The sequence below is a fragment of the Microcaecilia unicolor genome, chromosome 8, assembly GCF_901765095.1.
Source record: "Microcaecilia unicolor chromosome 8, aMicUni1.1, whole genome shotgun sequence".
Lineage (NCBI taxonomy): Eukaryota > Metazoa > Chordata > Amphibia > Gymnophiona > Siphonopidae > Microcaecilia > Microcaecilia unicolor.
This window is the reverse complement of record NC_044038.1, coordinates 197,831,743-197,850,989: the sequence shown is the minus strand read 5'-3', so window position 1 is coordinate 197,850,989 and position 19,247 is coordinate 197,831,743. Positions and strand designations below refer to the sequence as shown.

The 19,247-nt window shown below is 42.3% G+C and overlaps 1 protein-coding gene across 3 annotated transcripts in view; it reads right to left on the bottom strand.

Annotated features, from left to right (window-relative positions):
• Positions 1-11,375, bottom strand: part of PCMTD2 (protein-L-isoaspartate (D-aspartate) O-methyltransferase domain containing 2) — a 48,609-nt gene extending 37,234 nt beyond the window's left edge. The window contains exons 1-2 of one of the 3 annotated variants that reach the window (XM_030213567.1): positions 11,092-11,375; positions 656-803 (exon numbers count right to left, since the gene is read on the bottom strand). The gene's annotated coding sequence lies outside the window, so the exon portion shown is untranslated. The remainder of the gene's footprint in view (positions 1-655; positions 804-11,091) is intronic. The other 2 variants (XM_030213568.1, XM_030213566.1) reach the window with 2 other exon arrangements.
• Between the last annotated feature and the right edge of the window lie 7,872 nt (positions 11,376-19,247).

Below are 19,247 nucleotides of genomic sequence, written 5' to 3'. Positions count from 1 at the left end.
ATGCTGGTAGCAGGAATGTACAAGAGCCCCCATGCAATTTTTGCCAGTTTTGGCCAGCACTTTTGCTTGTTTTTCCAAAACATCAAAACATTGTTGTCTGCATTAGAGAATGACAGGGGGATGGGGACAAAGTTTGCTCTCGACCCCGCGGGCTCTGTCTCTGTTCTCACCCTATCCACACGAGCTCTGTCTCTGTCTTTGCCGCATCCCCATCGGCTCTGTCCCCGTCCCATCCCCACGATTAATCTTGTTTCCTCATCCCTGTGTAATTCTCTAGGTTGGAGTCACAGGGTACCAGAAATACTACTACTGTATGTTTCAACGTGTTTATTGATGACATGCTAAATTAAGAATATTCAGCATCTAGCATAAACAGAGTGCCAACATCAAAACCATACAAAGTAGAAATGAGATGATAAGGTCCGTCATCAACCTTTTTTAACAACGCTACTACTGTATAATTTCTTGTTCAAGTCAGGTAACAACAAGAAAAGTTTTCTTACAGTTTGGATAGGCAAAGCACTCAATCACTAACTGCAGCCTTCTAAATGCCAGGAGGTGGTACAGTCCACTGTTGAGAGCACTAAGCTACAAGTCACTATTAAAGACACTCTGTATGATCTATGCCAGCAACCACCTCCCACTCCCACTTTACCTGAATCACTGGAGAACTATCATCATCTTTCTTTCATGACACCTTGGAAACTTCTTTGGAGTCCAATAGCAAATCCAAAATCACGTCGAGATTCTGCCTGGATAAGAAGTGCTGAACAAAATTATTCTGAAGAATTGTCATTTTACTTCTAATGACAAGAAAAACAGGGTAAAGAACATGACAGTACAGGATTAGGATTGTTAGTAATGTTTTATATTCTGTTATAATATTCAAGGAATTTCTTAAGTAACACAGTAGGTGATGAAAGATAAAGACCAAAATGGTCCATCAAGTCTGCCCAGTAAGGTGGCTACAATTGGAACTTCTCCTCCCTCTCCCTCACACCTTATTAATCAAGTCATTTCACTGCAATTTTAAGCTGAAACCCTTCCTACTTAGGGAACCTCTGTGTATATTCCACTCTTTATTAAATGGTTACAAAAAGAGGAAATACAAGTTTTACTGGAGGTAGGTCTTGTCAGACAAAATTGATTTCTTTAACTTGGTGACCAGATAAATGAATTGAGAAAAAGCATTAGATGTGGCGTATAGGCGATTCATAAATAAACTAAGCGCCCCTGGTATGGGCCTTAAAGTGACTGATTAGGTTCGAAACTTGTTGAGTGGGAGGTGATATATGGTACTGGTAAATGGAGTTCACTCTGAGGATAAGAGCATTACCTGTGGTGTGCCACAGGGATTGGTCCTTGGTCCTAACATTTTTGTAAGCAATACTGCAGAAGGGCTGTAGGGTAAAGTTTGCCTCTTTGCAGATAATACCAAAATCAGCAATAAGGTGGACACCCTAGAAAGAAATGTGGAGGCATATTTTCAAAGCACTTAGACTTACAAAGTTCCATAGGTCTGTAAGTAAAATGAGCCCTATAGTAACACAGTAGATAACAGCAGAAAAAGACCTGCACAATCCATCCAATATAATATATATATTCTTGATCTTTATTGGTGCTTAACATTTTCAGGGCACAGACTGTAGAAGTCTGCCTGGCACTAGACATACTCCCAACCAACTGGAGTTGCTGTCAAAGTCAACCCCAGCCCATCCAGATCTGTCTAGCCATAATCAGGACACAGAACAATACTACAGACAGACAGATAACAAAGAGAGATCTAGCAAAACTTTAAGAATGGTCTAGAATTTGGCAGCTAAGATTTAGAGGCATAGTTATCAACAAGGCTGTTAAGATATTCTAAAATAGCACGAGTTAGTCATAAAAAAACAACAAATGTCCCAATTTATGCAGTGAGACCTAGTTACTAATAACTGGGATTAACAGTAACATAACAAATCGTAACAGTCCCTAAGAATAGCCATACTGGGACAGACCAATGGTCCATCTAGCCCAATATCCTGCTTCCAACAGTGGCCAATCCAGGTCACAAGTACCTGGCAGAAATCCAATTAGTAACAACATTCCATACTACCAATCCCAGGGAAAGCCGTGGCTTCCCCCATGTCCATCTCAATAACAGACTATGAACGTTTCCTCCAGGAACTTGCCCAAACCTTTTTTTAAACCCAGATACGCTAACCGGTTACCACATCCTCCAGTAGTGAGTTCCAAAGCTTCACTATTCTTTGAGTGAAAATAATACTTCCTCCTATTTGTTTTAAGAGTATTTCCATGTAATTTCATTGAGCGTCCCCTGGTCTTTGTACTTTTTGAAAGAGTGAAAAATCAATTCACTTCTACACCACTCAGGACTTTATAGACCTCAATCATATCCCCCCCCCCCCCCTCTGCCGTCTCTTTTCCAAGCTGAATTTCCTTATATGGGAGGAGTTCCTTCCCCTTTATCAGTACTGGTCACTTTTCTTTGAACCCTTCCTAATTCCGCTATATATTTTTTTGAGATACGGCAACCAGAACTGAATGCAATACTCAAGGTGAGGTGACACCATAGAGCGATAGAGAGGCATTATAATATTCTTGGTCTTATTTTGCATCCTTTTCCTAATAATTCCTAGCATCCTGTCTGCTTTTTTTGGCTGCCGCCGCTGCCCACTGGACAGAAGATTTCAGTGTATTGTCTACAATGATACCTACATCTTTTTCTTGAGTGCTAACTCCTAAGGTGGAGCCCAGCATTAGGTAACTATGATTCGGATTATTCCTCCCAATATGCATCACTTTGCATTTGTCCACATTAAATTTCATCTGCCATTTGGATGCCCTTTCTTCCAGTTTCCTAAGGTCTACCTGCAATTTTTCACAATCCACATGTGTTTTGACAACTGATAATGCTGGTAACTTCCTCCTTTAATGCTAAAAAAATACAGAGCATATATTTGGGCTATAAAAACCCAAGAAAAGGTACAATATAGGAAATAAATATTTTTGTGCAAGAATGAACAGGGGTCCTGGGAGTGATTGCATGTGAAGGTCTTAAGGTAGTCAAACAGATAGAATAGGTGAGGGCAAAGTCAGAAGGTTACGGAGAGAGATAATGGCCAGCAAGAAAAAGAAGGTGACTGAAGGTGGGAGAGGGGAGAAATGATAGAGACATTTAAAATACTTCCGTGGCATAAACACACAGGAGGCTGACCTCTTTCAATTAAAAGGAAGCTCTGGAACAAGGAGGCATAGGAGAAAGATAAAAGTGGAGAGACTAAGGAGTAAGCATAAATGTACTTGAATGGTTCAAGGGCTTCCTCTCACTTAGATCCTATCGCGTGAAAGTAAACTCAACTTTATCATCATCATGGAATGCAACTTGCGGAGTCCCTCAAGGATTGCCACTGTCCCCTATACTATTTAATATAATGATGACCCCATTAGCTAATGCCCTATCCAGACTAGGTTTAAATCCTTTTATTTACGCAGACGACGTAACAATATATATACCTTTCAGCAAGAACTTGGAAGAAATTTCCAATCAAATCACTCTTGGACTGACCACAATGGAAAAATGGGCAAATTCCTTCCATCTGAAACTAAACGCTGAAAAGACCCACTGTCTCATTTTATCGTCTCAATATAACAATTATAATCCCACCACTTTAAATACCCCCAACCTTTCACTGGCAATCTCGGATAATTTGAAACTTTTAGGGATCACAATAGATCGATACTTAACACTAGAGTCTCAAGTGACCAACACCACAAAGAACATGTTCTACTCAATGTGGAGACTCAAGCGAATAAAACTTCTCTTTCCCCATTAAGTCTTCCGCAATTTGATACAATCCATTGCCTTGAGCCAGATGGATTACTGCAATGCTATATATGTGGGATGCAAAGAACAACTGCTCAAGAAATTACAAACGGCCCAAAATACTGTGGCAAGACTGATATTTGGAAAATCTAAATTTGAAACTGCAAAACCACTCAGAGAAATTCTGCATTGGCTCACTATAAAAGAATGAATAGCCTTTAAAATATGTACATTAATCCACAGAATAATCTACGGTGAGGTATCAGAATACATGCTTGAATTGGTTAATTTACCACCTAGAAACAGAACCAGTTCATCATATCTTATCTGAATTTACATTACCCAGACCGCAATGGCTTAAAGTATAAATCAATTTACGCCTCAAACTTCACTTACATTGGCACTCAACTGTGGAACCCCTTACCCAAATTAACAAAAACTACCCAGAACTACCTAAACTTTAGGAAATCATTGAAAACAGTATTGTTCAAGAAGGCTTATTCCCCAGGTTCAACATAATCATAATTATCCCTTACTATTATAAGATCCTACATCTTATCTTTCATATTTACTACTGATTGTTATTTATATCCTACTTCAATACCCATCGTTGTTTAACTGTTATTTTTCTTATTCTGCTAAATTTTAAAAATTGTACTTCTTGCATTGTAACTTACTACAATATTTTTGTAAGCCACTTTGAGCCTGCTATCAGTGAGAAAAGGTGGGATACAAATGTGATAGATAAATAAATAAATACATCTCTAAGGGAGAGGAAGGGATTGTAACTTAGTAACTGGTATTGGTTGGGCAGTCCATAAAATAATTATTAGCCAGGTAAATACAGGAGAGCCCTTGTTTAGGCCAGGAAATGGATCTACTTGTTGGGATCTGCCATGCATCTGCAACCTTGCCTGCCCACTGTCAAGACACTGGATGCTGGGTTCAATGGACCTCAATCTGACTCCGTATGAATTTTCTTATGCTCTTACTCTGCCTTCTTTGATCTATGCCAGTTCAGACAGCTCAGGCCTTATCTTTCTGAAAAGGACTTGATTACAAGAACATACATAAAAATAACACAATATTGGACTTCTGTAATACATTGTATTGTGGTCTTACTTTATCTCTGCAGGCATATCTGCAATTTGTCAAAATATTTGGCTATCATGGTCTGAACAAGATCCTGTGAACATATCTTGCCAGTCTTAGAGAAGCTTCACTGGCTGCCTGTTATGGCAAATGTTTTCAAATGTTATTTATAAATACGTATATCCTGCCTTCCTGGAACACAGCTATCCAAAGCTATTTACAGCAAAATAAAGCACAACCCCCCCACCCCAACAATGTAACTGTAAAACAAGCTAATACTAAATCAAATTGTCTGGACCCCAATCCTTACCCCATTACTCCTATCACTGCCAAATCAACCCTGAGGAAATAAAAACTATGACTTGAGAGTTAAGGGCAAGCATGTAATCAAGGCTGATAAATAAAATCGCCCTAAATATCTGAGTAGTGCATAGTGCCATTATGGTCCAGAAGGATCACCCAGCTTTTTTCAGCAGAATTTGCTTCTAGTTCCTGTTTGGAGGAACTAGATAAAGATCTGATCGCTGATATTCAAAAGTTGGGGAAGAAAAGAGAGGTGCTGTTGTTGGGAGATTTCAATCTGCCGGATGTAGATTGGAAGGTTCCGTCTGCGGAATCGGAAAGAAGTAGAGAGATCGTGGATGCTTTTCAAAGTGCTTTGCTCAGGCAAATGGTCACGGAACCCACGAAGGAGGGAGCGACGCTAGATCTGGTACTCACAAATGGGGATAATGTGTCAAATGTCCGAGTGGGTACCCACCTGGGCAGCAGTGACCATCAAACGGTTTGGTTTGATATGACGGCTGAAGAGGAGGGTGGCCACTCTCAAAGTCCTGGATTTCAAGCATGCTGACTTTAGTAAAATGGGGGAATACCTGAGGAAGGAGCTGATGGGATGGGAGGAAATACAAGAAGTGTAACGACAGTGGTCCAGGCTGAAAGAAGCTATAAATAGGGTGCGAACCTTTATGTAAGGAAAGTAAATAAAAGCAAGAGAAAAAGGAAACCGATATGGTTCTCCAAGCAAGTGGCTGAGAAAATAAAGGCTAAAGAGTTGGCGTTCCAGAAATACAAAAAAACTCAAGAAAAGGAACACGAGGAGGAATATCGGATGAAATTGAAAGAAGCCAAGAGAGATACGTCTGGCGAAAGCGCAAACGGAAGAACAAATGGCTAGAAATGTAAGGAGGGGTGGCAAAATTTTCTTCAGGTATATTAGTGAAAGGAGAATGACTAAAAAGGGAATTGTGAGACTAAAAGATACTGCGAACTGCTATGTGGATAATGATGAAGAAAAAGCAAATTTGCTAAATAGATACTTCTGTTCTGTTTTCACAAAAGAAAATCCTGGAGAAGGACCGCGATGGACTGGAAAAAGTACAAATGAGATTGAAGTGAATAGAGCACCGTTCACGGAAGAGAATGTGTATGAACCACTTGAAAAGCTAAAGGTGGACAAAGCCATGGGACCGGATGGGATCCACTCTAGGATATTAAGGGAGCTCAGAGAGGTTCTGGGGGGTCCTCTTAAAGATTTGTTTAATATATCCTTGCAGACGGGAGAGGTTCCGAGGGATTGGAGAATGGCGGATGTGGTCCCTCTTCACAAAAGTGGTGATAGGAAAGAAGCTGGAAATTACAGGCCGGTAAGCCGCACTTCGGTTATTGGAAAAGTAATGGAAGCGATGCTGAAGGAAAGGATAGTGAATTTCCTGGAAGCCAATAAGTTGCAAGATCCGAGACAACATGGTTTTACCAAAGGGAAATCGTGCCAAACGAATCTCATTGAATTCTTTGATTGGGTGACAGGAGAATTGAATCAGGGACGAGCTATGGACATAATCTACTTAGATTTCAGCAAAGCTTTTGACACGGTTCCCCACAGGAGGCTCTTAAATAAACTGGATGGGCTGAAGATAGGACCTGAAGTGGTGAACTGGATTAGTAACTGGTTGACGGACAGACGCCAGAGGGTGGTGGTGAATGGAATTCGCTCGGAGGAGGGAAAGGTGAGTAGTGGAGTGCCTCAAGGATCGGTGCTGGGGCTGATTCTGTTCAATATATTTGTGAGTGACATTGCCGAAGGGTTAGAAGGTAAAGTTTGCCTATTTACGAATGATACTAAGATCTGTAACAGAGTGGACACCCCGGAGGAAGTGGAAAACATGAAAAAGGACCTACGGAAGCTAGAAGAATGGTCTAAGGTTTGGCAATTAAAATTCAATGCGAAGAAATGCAAAGTGATGCACTTAGGGAGTAGAAATCCACGGGAGACGTATGTGTTAGGCGGGGAGAGTCTGATAGGTATGGATGGGGAGAGGGATCTTGGGGTGATAGTATCTGAGGATTTGAAGGCAACGAAACAGTGTGACAAGGCGGAGGCCATAGCTAGAAGGTTGTTAGGCTGTATAGAGAGAGGTGTGACCAGCAGAAGAAAGGGGGTGTTGATGCCCCTGTATAAGTCGTTGGTGAGGCCCCACCTGGAGTATTGTGTTCAGTTTTGGAGGCCATATCTTGTTAAGGATGGAAAAAGAATTGAAGCGGTGCAAAGAAAAGCTACGAGAATGGTATGGGATTTGCGTTACAAGACGTACGAGGAGAGACTTGCGGACCTGAAAATGTATACTCTGGAGGAAAGGAGAAACAGGGGCGATATGATACAGACGTTCAAATATTTGAATGGCATTAATCTGCAAACGAACCTGTTCCGGAGATGCGAAGGCAGTAGAACGAGAGGACATGAAATGAGATTGAAGGGGGGCAGACTCAAGAAAAATGTCAGTAAGTATTTTTTCACGGAGAGAATAGTGGATGCTTGGAATGCCCTCCCACGGGAGGTGGTGGAAACAAAAACGGTAACGGAATTCAAACATGCGTGGGATAAACATAAAGGAATCCTGTTCAGAAGAAATGATCCTAAGGAGCTTAGCCGACATTGGGTGGCAGAGCCAGTGGCGGGAGGTGGAGATGGTGCTGGGCAGACTTATACGGTCTGTGCCAGAACCGGTGGTAGGAGGCGGGGCTGGTGGTTGGGAGGCGGGGATAGTGCTGGGCAGACTTATAAGGTCTGTGCCAGAACCGATGGTAGGAGGCGGGGCTGGTGGTTGGGAGGTGGGGCTAGTACTGGGCAGACTTATACGGTCTGTGCCCGGAAAAGGACAGGTACAAATCAAGGTAAGGTATACACAAAAAGTAGCACATGTGAGTTTATCTTGTTGGGCAGACTGGATGGACCATGCAGGTCTTTTTCTGCCGTCATCTACTATGTTACTATATGTTACTATGTTACTATGTTTCCTCTATTAAGCTGGCGGTAACAAGCCACTCCATATTTTCTTATGAACAAACAAGAGTTAAGGGCCGTAGAATTTAATTCCAGCAGATTTACATGCTCACAACCACCTGACTTTTACAACTTTCACAGCCCAACTCGTATTTGTGGACTGATCTGGTAATCCAATTTTTAAGATATTTTATTACTATGATCAATTTATACTTTTATTTTTATTGATTTTATATTGTTTGCACTGTATTATTTTTTTAATTTGATTCTTCATTCCTGATGAGACAGCTTGAAGTACAGTCATAAATCCAACTAAAACAATAACGTTAGGGATGTTCTTTTTCCCCTTCTTTTTAGATCCCGAGCTGGGGAAATTTGGGCCTCTTTTTACAAAACCGTGCTAATGATTCTGGCGTAGCAAATGTGATGAAGTCCATTCAATTCCTATGTGCTTCGTCGCATTTGCTGCAGAGGAATCGCTAGTGTGGTTTTGTAAAAGGAGCCCATTATCTGTTCTTTTTGTGATTTACTTCTATCAGAACTGTGGGACTATATATATATATATATATATATATATATAAGTCATACCGTGCTGTAATATTTTCTCCTGCCTTCTCTTTTTTCTCTTATATGGTGCTTAGCCCTGTGGTTCCCAAACCTGGTCCTGGAGGCCCCCAGCCAGTCAGGGTTTTAGTATATCCACAATGAATATTCAAGAAATAAATCTGTTTGCAGTGGAAGAAGTGCATGCAAATCTCTCTCCTGAATATTCATTGTGAGTATCCTAAAAATCTGACTGGCTGGGGGGCCTTCAGGACCAGATTTGGAAACCACTGGTAACCCCAGTGCATCCTAGGATGTATGGGCAGGGGCTAGGTGCCGCCATTTTGAGAAGGGTGGACCCAGAGGCAGGAGGAAGTAGGTGTTGCTCCTGCCGCCAACACTTATCAGCTATAGGAAGGGGAGGGGTGGGTTGGGTCACTAGACCACCACAGAGGGGGCCCGCTGGACAACCAGGGGGTTTTAAAGGTTTTGGGGGGTTGGGGGTCTGCTGGACCACCAGGAGTTTTAAAGGTTGGGGGAGTCGGAGGGGTTGGGGTCACGGTCCATTGATCAAGGGAGATTGGTAGAGGGGTCCACTGGACCACCAGCTCCAGACCTGCCATTAAGTTTTGCATGTTAAATGTACACAGAAATGTGTGTGTATTGGCTGGAATGCTCATTTTAATACTGATGAGCTTGTTTGCATAGGATAATTGGTAGCTGCTACAGGGAACGGTAAAAGGGACGCAGAACACCTTTGTGCATTAGACTTTAAATAAAGTTATTTTAGACTGGATACAACCAGTCTAATGCAAACACTGCAAGCATGGTAAGCTTTGTGCATCCCCCCCTCAGTTCAGTCACAGTTACAACAGGAAACCAGTAGCACAGTGGTTCCCAAGCCTGGTCCTGGAGGCACCCCAGCCAGTCAGGTTTTCAGGATATCCACAACTAATATTGAGAGAGATTTGCATGTACTGCCTCCACTGCATGCAAATCTCTCTCATGAATATTCATTGTAGATATCCTGAAAACCTGACTGGCTGGGGTGTCTCCAGGACCAGGATTGGGAACCACTGCAGTAGCAGGTTATCATCATCATCTTGGAAATGGCTTAGGTTGGGATCTTGAAAGCAAATTATTAACATGAAAAAGTTATCTATTTTGTGAACCAGCATTTTCTATATATTCTATAAATTGAAAAATTTATATTTTTCTTTATAACAATTTTCTAAACCATACTGCATATGTAAATAAAAAATTGCTAATGGTGTTGCAAGATAAATAAGTCACATTAATTTACGCTTTTGGACTGATGCTTTAAGTGTAACTGAAACTATTAAAAATACTCCCTCTACAAATTTCACACTTCAAGCTATAGTCCTCATTTCTTTCCTAAACTTCTTATGCAAATTGTTTATTGATAACTTATTGGTGGTGGTGGTGGAGGGTTTATCAAAGTGGGTTACCATTGATATGTTACTTTACTGTTAACTTCAATTATTGACTAGGTCTCACTGGATAAAATGGTACCTGTACTAAAATAGCATGGAGTTTGTGGTTAAACAAAAACACACACACATCCTGTAGCCCAGGTTCACAACTAGCCCCTAATTTTCCCTTCACTCTTCAACAGTGGTATTCACTTCTGGTACTTGAGGACAGTAAAGAGGTCAGGTTTTCAACATATCCCTAACGAATATACATGATACATATGTGCATGTATTGTATGCAAATATATCATGCATATTCACAGGGGCATCCTGAAACTAGACAGTTTGTATAAGATGGGCACTGAAATTCGCTCAGTTCTTCAAGGCCACCTTATACAAAATGAAGGAAGAGGAGAATGGTCAAGCAAGGCAGCTGGCACCAAAAGGAGACCAGGGTTTTTACACAACCTAAGTCTGTGGGCACGTTCACGCAGGAGAAAGAGGGGCATACAGGGGTCTAGGTGACCGGCGGGCAGAGGCATGTTAGGGCTAGCGGCAGCAGGTGGCGTGCCGAGGCGAGGGAGGACTCGGAGGAGGAGTATATGGGGGTGTGGCCCAGGGCCCCAGGAGACGTCATATGCTGCGCGCGCCATCTCCGCGCGAGGGCGCCAGAGTGTCGGACGTTGCGAATAAACCGTCTCTTGGGCTCGAGACAGGCCCGACACAAGTGCGGCAGCGGCAAACCCGGTTTCCAGTTCTCGCCCTTTCACACCGGTAAACCCGTTGCTCCCTGCGGGCCAGCCTGCCTTGTCTCCGGGTTCCGGGATCTCCGAGCACCACCGCAGCCAGCAGATGCAACGCTCTCTTGTCAATGCAGAGCGGTCGCAGGGTCCGTCCGCGCCCTCCCTTACCGGTGAGCAGAACGGCCAGCTCCTGCTCCAGTCACAAGGCCGGTTCAATTCGGTTTACTCCACTCCGGCCCTCTCTGCCTCGCCTCGTTCCCACTCAGCTGTAAACATTCGACCCGCTGACCGCGCGTGACGTCGCTCTGCGCCGCATGCTAATCAGGGGGTGTGGCAGCCGCTGCACCGCCCCTCTCTTTCTCTGAACACAGCAAGGGGTGTGTCGGGGAGGGGTTAGGTTACGTTGCTGTTTATTTACTGTGCCGGAGGCAAAGAGGAGGGCGCTACTGTGCGGGACAAAAACATAACACGCAACGTGAAAGGGGAGGAGCTCCTTCACCATGGCAGGCTCCGCCCCAAAAGCCTGCAGAGTCCTGTGGCTGGTCCTTTAACTTTGCTTCTTCTGTACAGGCTAGAAGAACGGATTCCGCATCCTCCTGTAAATACTTTGGCAGTGTGGGTTACCCAGTTTCACTACTGATAATACAAAAATATAATTATAAGTGAAATATCATACATGTCTGCACAATATAACTTGTTATAGATGTTACTTTATGCTGATGCCACCTAGGTGCCTGTTCCCCAACTTCATGTTTGTCACCTTTAATCTTTAGTTGTAATATAGCATGGCTCCTGTGCACAGCTGCATTTAGTATTTGTTTATTTTTAACTCTGAAATATGGTGCCTGAACCTACTCTGTTTTCCTGCATAATTATTTTATTTATTTGTTACATTTGTATCCCGCATTTTCACACCTATTTGCAGGCTCACACATTGAAGAAGGACACAGACAGCTCTTTGGCAGTACATACTATAGGAAACTGACAGAAAACCCCACATAGAATTATACAAAACAGTTCAAAAATCTTATCAAAACACTTCCAAAGCAAGTACAGCCACATCTAAAGAGGTTCATACCAAACCCAGTGCCAGCATTAGGAGGAGAGGAGGGGCAAACAGGGCAGCTGCCCTTGGCCCCACAGCTCCAGGGGGCCCCTATGGGATGGCATGTCTTCCCCTTTTTTCCACCCCTGACTAATGTCTCCCTCATCCTCCCAAACTACCTTTAAACTGCATTTTGTTTTTTGCAGGGGGTCACCGGTGGTACAGCAGCATTGATGTGCTCCCTGTTCTCCCACCTCTGATGCAACTTCCTGTTTCCACCTGGGCAGATCGTGGCAGAGGGAAAGCATTGCGTGGGCTGCAGGCAGCACATTAGACTCGCTGACGCACCAGCGACCCCCAGCAAAGACAAATGCAGTTTAAAAGTAGACCGGGAAGGTGAGGGAGATGACGGACAGGGGTGGAGACAATGAAAGAATGTTGTTCCATGGGGGCCTCCCTGGAGCAGCTGTTTTTAAAGATGGGGAGGAGTTCAAAGAGAGGGGAAAGTGCCAGACTGGGGGTGGGGCGAGGTGAAGGGGAAGAAATGATGGGCCCAGAAGAGAAGAAGAGAAAGATGGTGGATAATGGGATGGAAGGAGGGAAGAGAAAGGGAAAGAAAGTGGACCCCGGGGGATGGTGTTAAGGGGGAGAGAGATATGGCATGGGAGAAGAGGGAGAGATGCTTGATGGGAGGACAGTCTGGAAGAAAGAGAGAGATGTTGGACTTGGGAATGGAAAAGAGAGAAGAGGGAGAGAGAAATGTTGGGTCTGGGGGAGGAAGGGAGGGATAGATGCTGAACAGTGAGATGGAGGGAGGAAAGAGATGGTACATCAAGGGGAGAGGGAAGAAGAAAAACAAAAAAGAGGGAGTAATTTTGGATCATGGGGTAGGGAGAGAGAGAAGGAGAGATGGACCCATGAGAGGGGTCAGGAGGGAAGGGAAAGATGCTAGGGGTGAAGGGAAAGGGACAGGGAGATCAGGCAATGGGATTGGGTGGGCAACAAGAGAAAGAGGGGATTCTGGAAATGGTGGAACCATGTGAGAGGTCAAAATGGGGTGGCAAGAAGATGAGTGAGAGGAGAATAGTGAGTAGAGAGATAGAAATGTGGTAATGGGGAGTAGATTGAAGGAAATAGGAGACTGAGAAAGGAGTGAGATGGGAAATTGATAGGTAGCTGAAAATTAAAAAGAAGGAGAAGGGTGAGAAAGAGGGTGAAATTTGAGTGGACAGGCAGAAATAAAAGGAAAGAGCTGAAAAGGAAAAATCAATATATTAGAGACAGGCGTGAGGGAACGGAACAAGAGAGAAGAGAGGATAAAAGAAAAATGGACAGTAGACACTGGAAAGAGAATTAGCAGAAGACAGACAAGAAAGCAGAAAAGAGAAACTGGGACCAAGATAGTGGAAAAGCAAAATGTCCAGACAACAAAGGTAGAAAAAGTATTTTATTTTTAATTTATTAACTGGAATATGTTAGCTTTAGGATGTGTGCATGACAGATGTTTTTGTATTGTATTCAGTGGCATAGCCAGACAGCTGATATGGGGGTGGGGGGTGAGCCCAAAATGGTCACCAAATTTTCTCCCCGCCCGAATTCAAAATATAAATACCTGAGCTGGTGGGGAGCCCTAATCACTGCCAACTGAAGAACTCGCCTCAGGTCTGGCAGCTAGATACCTCCAAACTCTGCTTCTACAGCTCCCCCTTCCCCCAGCACGCCGCATGTTCAATTTTCATGCATGTGTGAAAGCTGCGCTGGTGGGGGGGGACGCGGCAGCTTTAAAATACTGCTGCCGGCTGCAGAACTTAGAGAGTTCTGTTCACTGGACCTGAGGAGGGGAAGGAGGTCATTATCATCTGGTGAGGCCTGAGGATCCCTACCATCCATAGCAATGGAGATATTCATTTTGGGGGGGGTCTAAGCTCAAAGTGAGGGGCCCAGCCCCCACCTTGTGGTTATGCCACTGAGTGTGTTCAGTAGAAAATGAAGTTCATTTCTGTTTGTTTTTTTCTAGCGTTGCAGTATCTGCCAAGTTTAATTTCTTGGGGTTCTCAGTTCAGTTTTTGTGTTCATATTTCTTTGTGATCCCTTGTTCCATATTTGGTGAAGGTCTATCTGTGTTTTGTGTGTGAATAAATCATTTAAAGTTGTTTTATGTGTGGTACTAATGGTGGGTGGGGAGAATGAGGGAGGGGCAAGGAGGAGAGGGGATGGGGGGAGGCCTTCCTTAATTTCTGCCCTGGAACCCAGCATGTCTAACACTGACCCTGACCAAACCATCCTTCTGTGGGTACATTCCACATGCTACCTAAAATCTATTAACCTGGAAACCCTGGCAAACCAATCATATCTGGTATTAGCACACTCAGAGAGGAAATATATGGACTTACAGAGAGGATTCTGAAACCCTTAGTGCACAAGACAAACAACTTCATACAATACACCACAGACTTTCTGAACAAATTAAATAACCTCAAGCAGCTATCACCGGGTGCTCTTCTGGTCACAATGGATGTATACAGCAATATTCCTTATGCAGATGGCATAACTGCATGAGATACATTCTTAAAAACATCTATCCTAGACCACCAATAATCACTGAATACTAATCAGATTCATTCTAACTCACAACTATTTTCACTTTCACAATGATATCTATCTGCAAATCTTGGACACTGCTATGAGCACCAATATGCCACCACAATGTGCAAAGCTCTTCATGGCAGAACTGGAAGAGACATTTTTGAACACATATCAGACTTAACCCCTAAAATACTACCAGTATATTGATGACATTTTTATGATTTGGACTGAAGGAGAAGAGGCTCAAATAAGTTTACAGCTCTTTCAATACATACCATCCCATCCTACAATCACATTCAAAATTAACTACTCAGAAAAAATCAACTTTCTAGACACCACAGTTTCCATCGACAATAGCTATATACAAATATCAATATATAGGAAACCTATGGACAGATGCAGCTGCCTCCACAACTTAAGCTTCCACCCTTCATATTAAAAAAAAATCCATTATATACAGCCAAGCCCCACAATATCATCATACCTGCTTTGATCTAAGAGACAGAGATAAAACCTCAAAATCCTGATTCAATCCTTCAAACAAAAAGGTTACAACCCCAAACTAATTTCCAAGAATACTGCTTCTTCCCTTGAAATAACCAAGAAAAAGCTATTGCAGTAAAAAGAAAAAACCACAAAAAGAGTCCCCTTTATAGTGACATACGATCCAGAACTGGAAAAACTGAGAAAAATCATAAAAGTTCTATAGCCACTACTCCAGGAGGATGAATTACTACTATTACTACTTATCATTTCTATAGTGCTACTAGACGTACGCAGCACTGTACGCTAAAAGACATTCCCAGCTCCACCAATACTGGCCTTCTGATAACCACCTAATTTGAAACAAAAATTAGTGAAAAATATCTCCCGATAGAAGCTGAAAAAGAAGAGAGTGGCACATGTCCTTGCAGTATACCAAGCTGCAAACTGTGCCAACACATTTCACTGGAGTCCACAGTCACTCACATGAGAAAAACATTCAGCATAAGGGAATCCTACACATGCTCATCTTCAAATGTGGTATATATCATTCAGTGAAAAGTGGTGAAGAAGGGTGCTACATTAGAGCGAAAAGCCAGGTGCTAAAGACAAGAATCAATTTACATAGACATCATATTAAACTTCACAATGCCAACCAGGATGTCACCTCTGTGGGACTGCACTTTAGAAAACCAGAACACTGCATCAATGATTTTCTGCAGATGATACTAAAAGGAAATTTTAAGACAATCCAGAAATGTAAGACCTTTGAAATCAACATGATGAAATATTTTGACCCCCCTCAGACAGTACTTAACAAAGATCTGGATTTTCTATCACATAAACAATACAATTATACTTCTATATCACCCTTCCATCTCTCCCTGTCGCTCACCCACCCAACTCTCCCTGTTTTCTCACCTTACCCACCTCTACCCTCTTCCTGTGAAACTGTTATTGGAATGCTTTTACATTTCATTTATATATTTTGATATTTGTCGACATTTGCTCATTTCTGATCTGAAGAAGAAGGTATTGCCTTTGAAAGCTAATCAAAAATGTATTAAGTTGTCCAATAAAAAGGTATCATCTTATTTTCTTTTCTATGTTTTGTTTTATTTTATTTTTATTTATTACCTCCTTATAACAGAGTTTCCAGAGTGTGGTTACAGTATTGTGAGTGTACAGCTAGGCTTGCAGTGATATTGATTGACCTAAAATGGCATATGATTCAGAACCACAAAAAAGATACAGCATCAAGGCAGCTGTTAACAGCATTCTACCCTCCACCCCCAGGAAGTATGAACGTCAGTAGTGATGTAAGTGGCAATTAGGAAAATTTCAGAGCACAGTTTGAAAACAACTAGTGCAGGTAGCTATACTGAGGAAGGTGATGAGTGCTGAATATAGCAATGTTTACAAGCAGGTGGAGGAGTACTTACTGGGTAGATCAGTGGGCTGAGAACTAGGGTAGCCTGGTTCAAATCCCACTGTACCTCCTTGTGATCTTGGGTAAGTCACTTAACTCTTCATTGCTTCAGGTATAGACTCAGATTGTGAGCCCTCCGGGGACAGAAAAATACCTACTATATCTGTACATAACTTACAGGCAATGTATTGCTCTTTTTGTTTTGTTTTTTTACTTTTTTTTTAATATCTCGGGTTTGCAGGCAGTGTATTTGCTCTTTTCTTATTTTTTTTTATCTATATTTTTCTCAGGATAAATTTTAACTTTTCTCTTAGCCTTCTATATCTATATTATTTTTCTTTGGATTATATAAGTAGCCCTTTATATCCTTTCTTAATTGAGGTATGATTGTAAACCGCTTTGTTTTTCCTCTAATCAAAGATGTAAGGTGGTATAATAAGTCTTCAAATAAATTATAAACAATATGAGAAATTAAATAAATAAGCACAATTTGGAAACTGTATGCACTACAATATCAGTGTACTGGAAAAGTATTGGGATCATAACCCTAAGAGAATTGTGGAAAACGAATAGGTTATGATCACCTGGGACATCCCCATCCCAACTTATAAAAATCTGGATGCCAGAAAACCAGATATAGTGGTAAAAGAGAAAAACACCAGAACGGTATGGAGGTGTTGGTGTCAGTTGCAAGGAAGTACTCGGTGAATCACATGGAGAAAAGATAGAGCCTCAAATACCAAGAGAAGCAGTTTGATACTAAGAAAACATGACAGCAAGATACAGAAATATTTCCATAGTTCTGGGTGCCACAGGCTTGATCAAAAAGAACTTCCAAGTGCACCTGGATAAGCTGCCTATTCATGTTATATCTTATGAATGCCAGAAAGTTCTCTTTGGCACAATGCAAGTACTACAGCAAATGTTAGCAGTACATTTGAGAGACTGAGATCATGCTCCATATGCCCTGGTTTAGGAATGAGGTTCATTCCTGTCGTGGTATGTGCAAAACTAATCTACTTGGAGAAATTGCCTCCCTGAAAGATACCAACGTTATCTTGGAATCATTAGCCTCCTAGTTCTGTAAACTTGTGTGCACAATTGGTTATAGTTGGTGTTAATTGGAGCTAATTGGCACTAATTAGTAGTTACGCATATAACTGCCCTCAGTCAAGATTTTACAAATTGTACACGTTCCACACAAAATCTATAGCTCGCAACTGCAAGGGGGTGTAGACTTGAGAGGGGCATACCTAGCACTTACATGTGCAGGTTATAGAATATCCACCCTTTTCCATAGGCCTATCCCAAAAGTCACATCCTTCCGTTACCTCGGCATCATTTTTTATTCAGACTTTTGCCCTTCAAGTAGCACAACTTATAAAAACTGGTTTCCTCACTCTCGGACGGTTAAGATCCATTAAGAGCTACAATGACTAATTCATAAGCATCGCCATGCTGGGACAGACCAAGGGTCTATTGAGCCCAGCACCCTGTCTCCGACAGCAGCCAAAAGAACAAGTATTTCATCTCGCCCATCCCAGAAATAGTGGATTATTCCTATGTCCATTCAATAACATTCTATGTCCTTTTCCTTCAGGAAGCTGTCTAACCTTTTTTAAAACTCCGCTAAGCCAACTGCCCCAACCACCTTATCCGGCAACGAATTCCAGAGTCTAACCACGCGTTGAGTGAAGAAAAGCTTCCTCTGATTCGTTTTGAATTTACTACACTGCAGCTTCATCGCATGCCCCCTTGTCCTAGTATTTTTGGAAAGTGTAAACAGACGCTCCATATCAACCCATTCCATTCCACTCATTATCTTATAGACCTCTAACATATCTCCCCTTAGCCGCCTTTTCTCTAAGCTGAAGAGTCCCAGCCTCTTCAGCCTTTCCTTATAAGGAAGTCGTCCCATCCCCTGAATCATCTTTGTCGCCCTTCTCTGCACCTTTTCCAATTCCACTATATCTTTTTTTGAGGTGCGGCGACCAGAATTGAACACAATACTCGAGGTGCGGTCGCAGCATGGATCGATACAATGGCATAATAATATCCTCAATTTTTGTTTTCCATCCCTTTCCTAATAATACCCAACATTCTATTTGCTTTCCTAGCCGCAGCAGCACATTGAGCAGAAGATTTCAACGTATCATTAAGGATGACACCTAGATCCCTTTCTCGGTCCGTGACTCCTAACGCGGAACCTTGCATGACGTAGCCATAGTTTGGGTTCCTCTTTCCCACATGCATCACTTTGCACTTGCTCACATTAAACGTCATCTGCCATCTAGACGCCCAGTCTCCCAGTCTTGTAAGGTCCTCTTGTAATTTTTCACAATCCCCCCGCGATTTAACGACTGAATAATTTTGTGTCATCAGCAAATTTAATTACCTCACTAGTTACTCCCATCTCTAGGTCATTTATAAATATGTTAAAAAGCAGCAGTCCAAGCACAGACCCCTGGGGAACCCCACTAACTACCCTTCTCCATTGAGAATACTGACCATTTAACCCTACTCTCTGTTTTCTATCTGTTAACCAATTTTTAATCCACAATAGAACCCTACCTCCTATCCCATGACTCTCCAATTTCCTCTGGAGTCTTTCATGAGGTACTTTGTCAAACGCCTTCTGAAAATCCAGATACACAATATCAACCGGCTCACCTTTATCCACATGTTTGTTCACCCCTTCAAAGAAATGTAGTAGATTGGTGAAGCAAGGCTTCCCTTCACTAAATTCATGTTGACTTTGTCCCATTAGTCCATGCTTTTGAA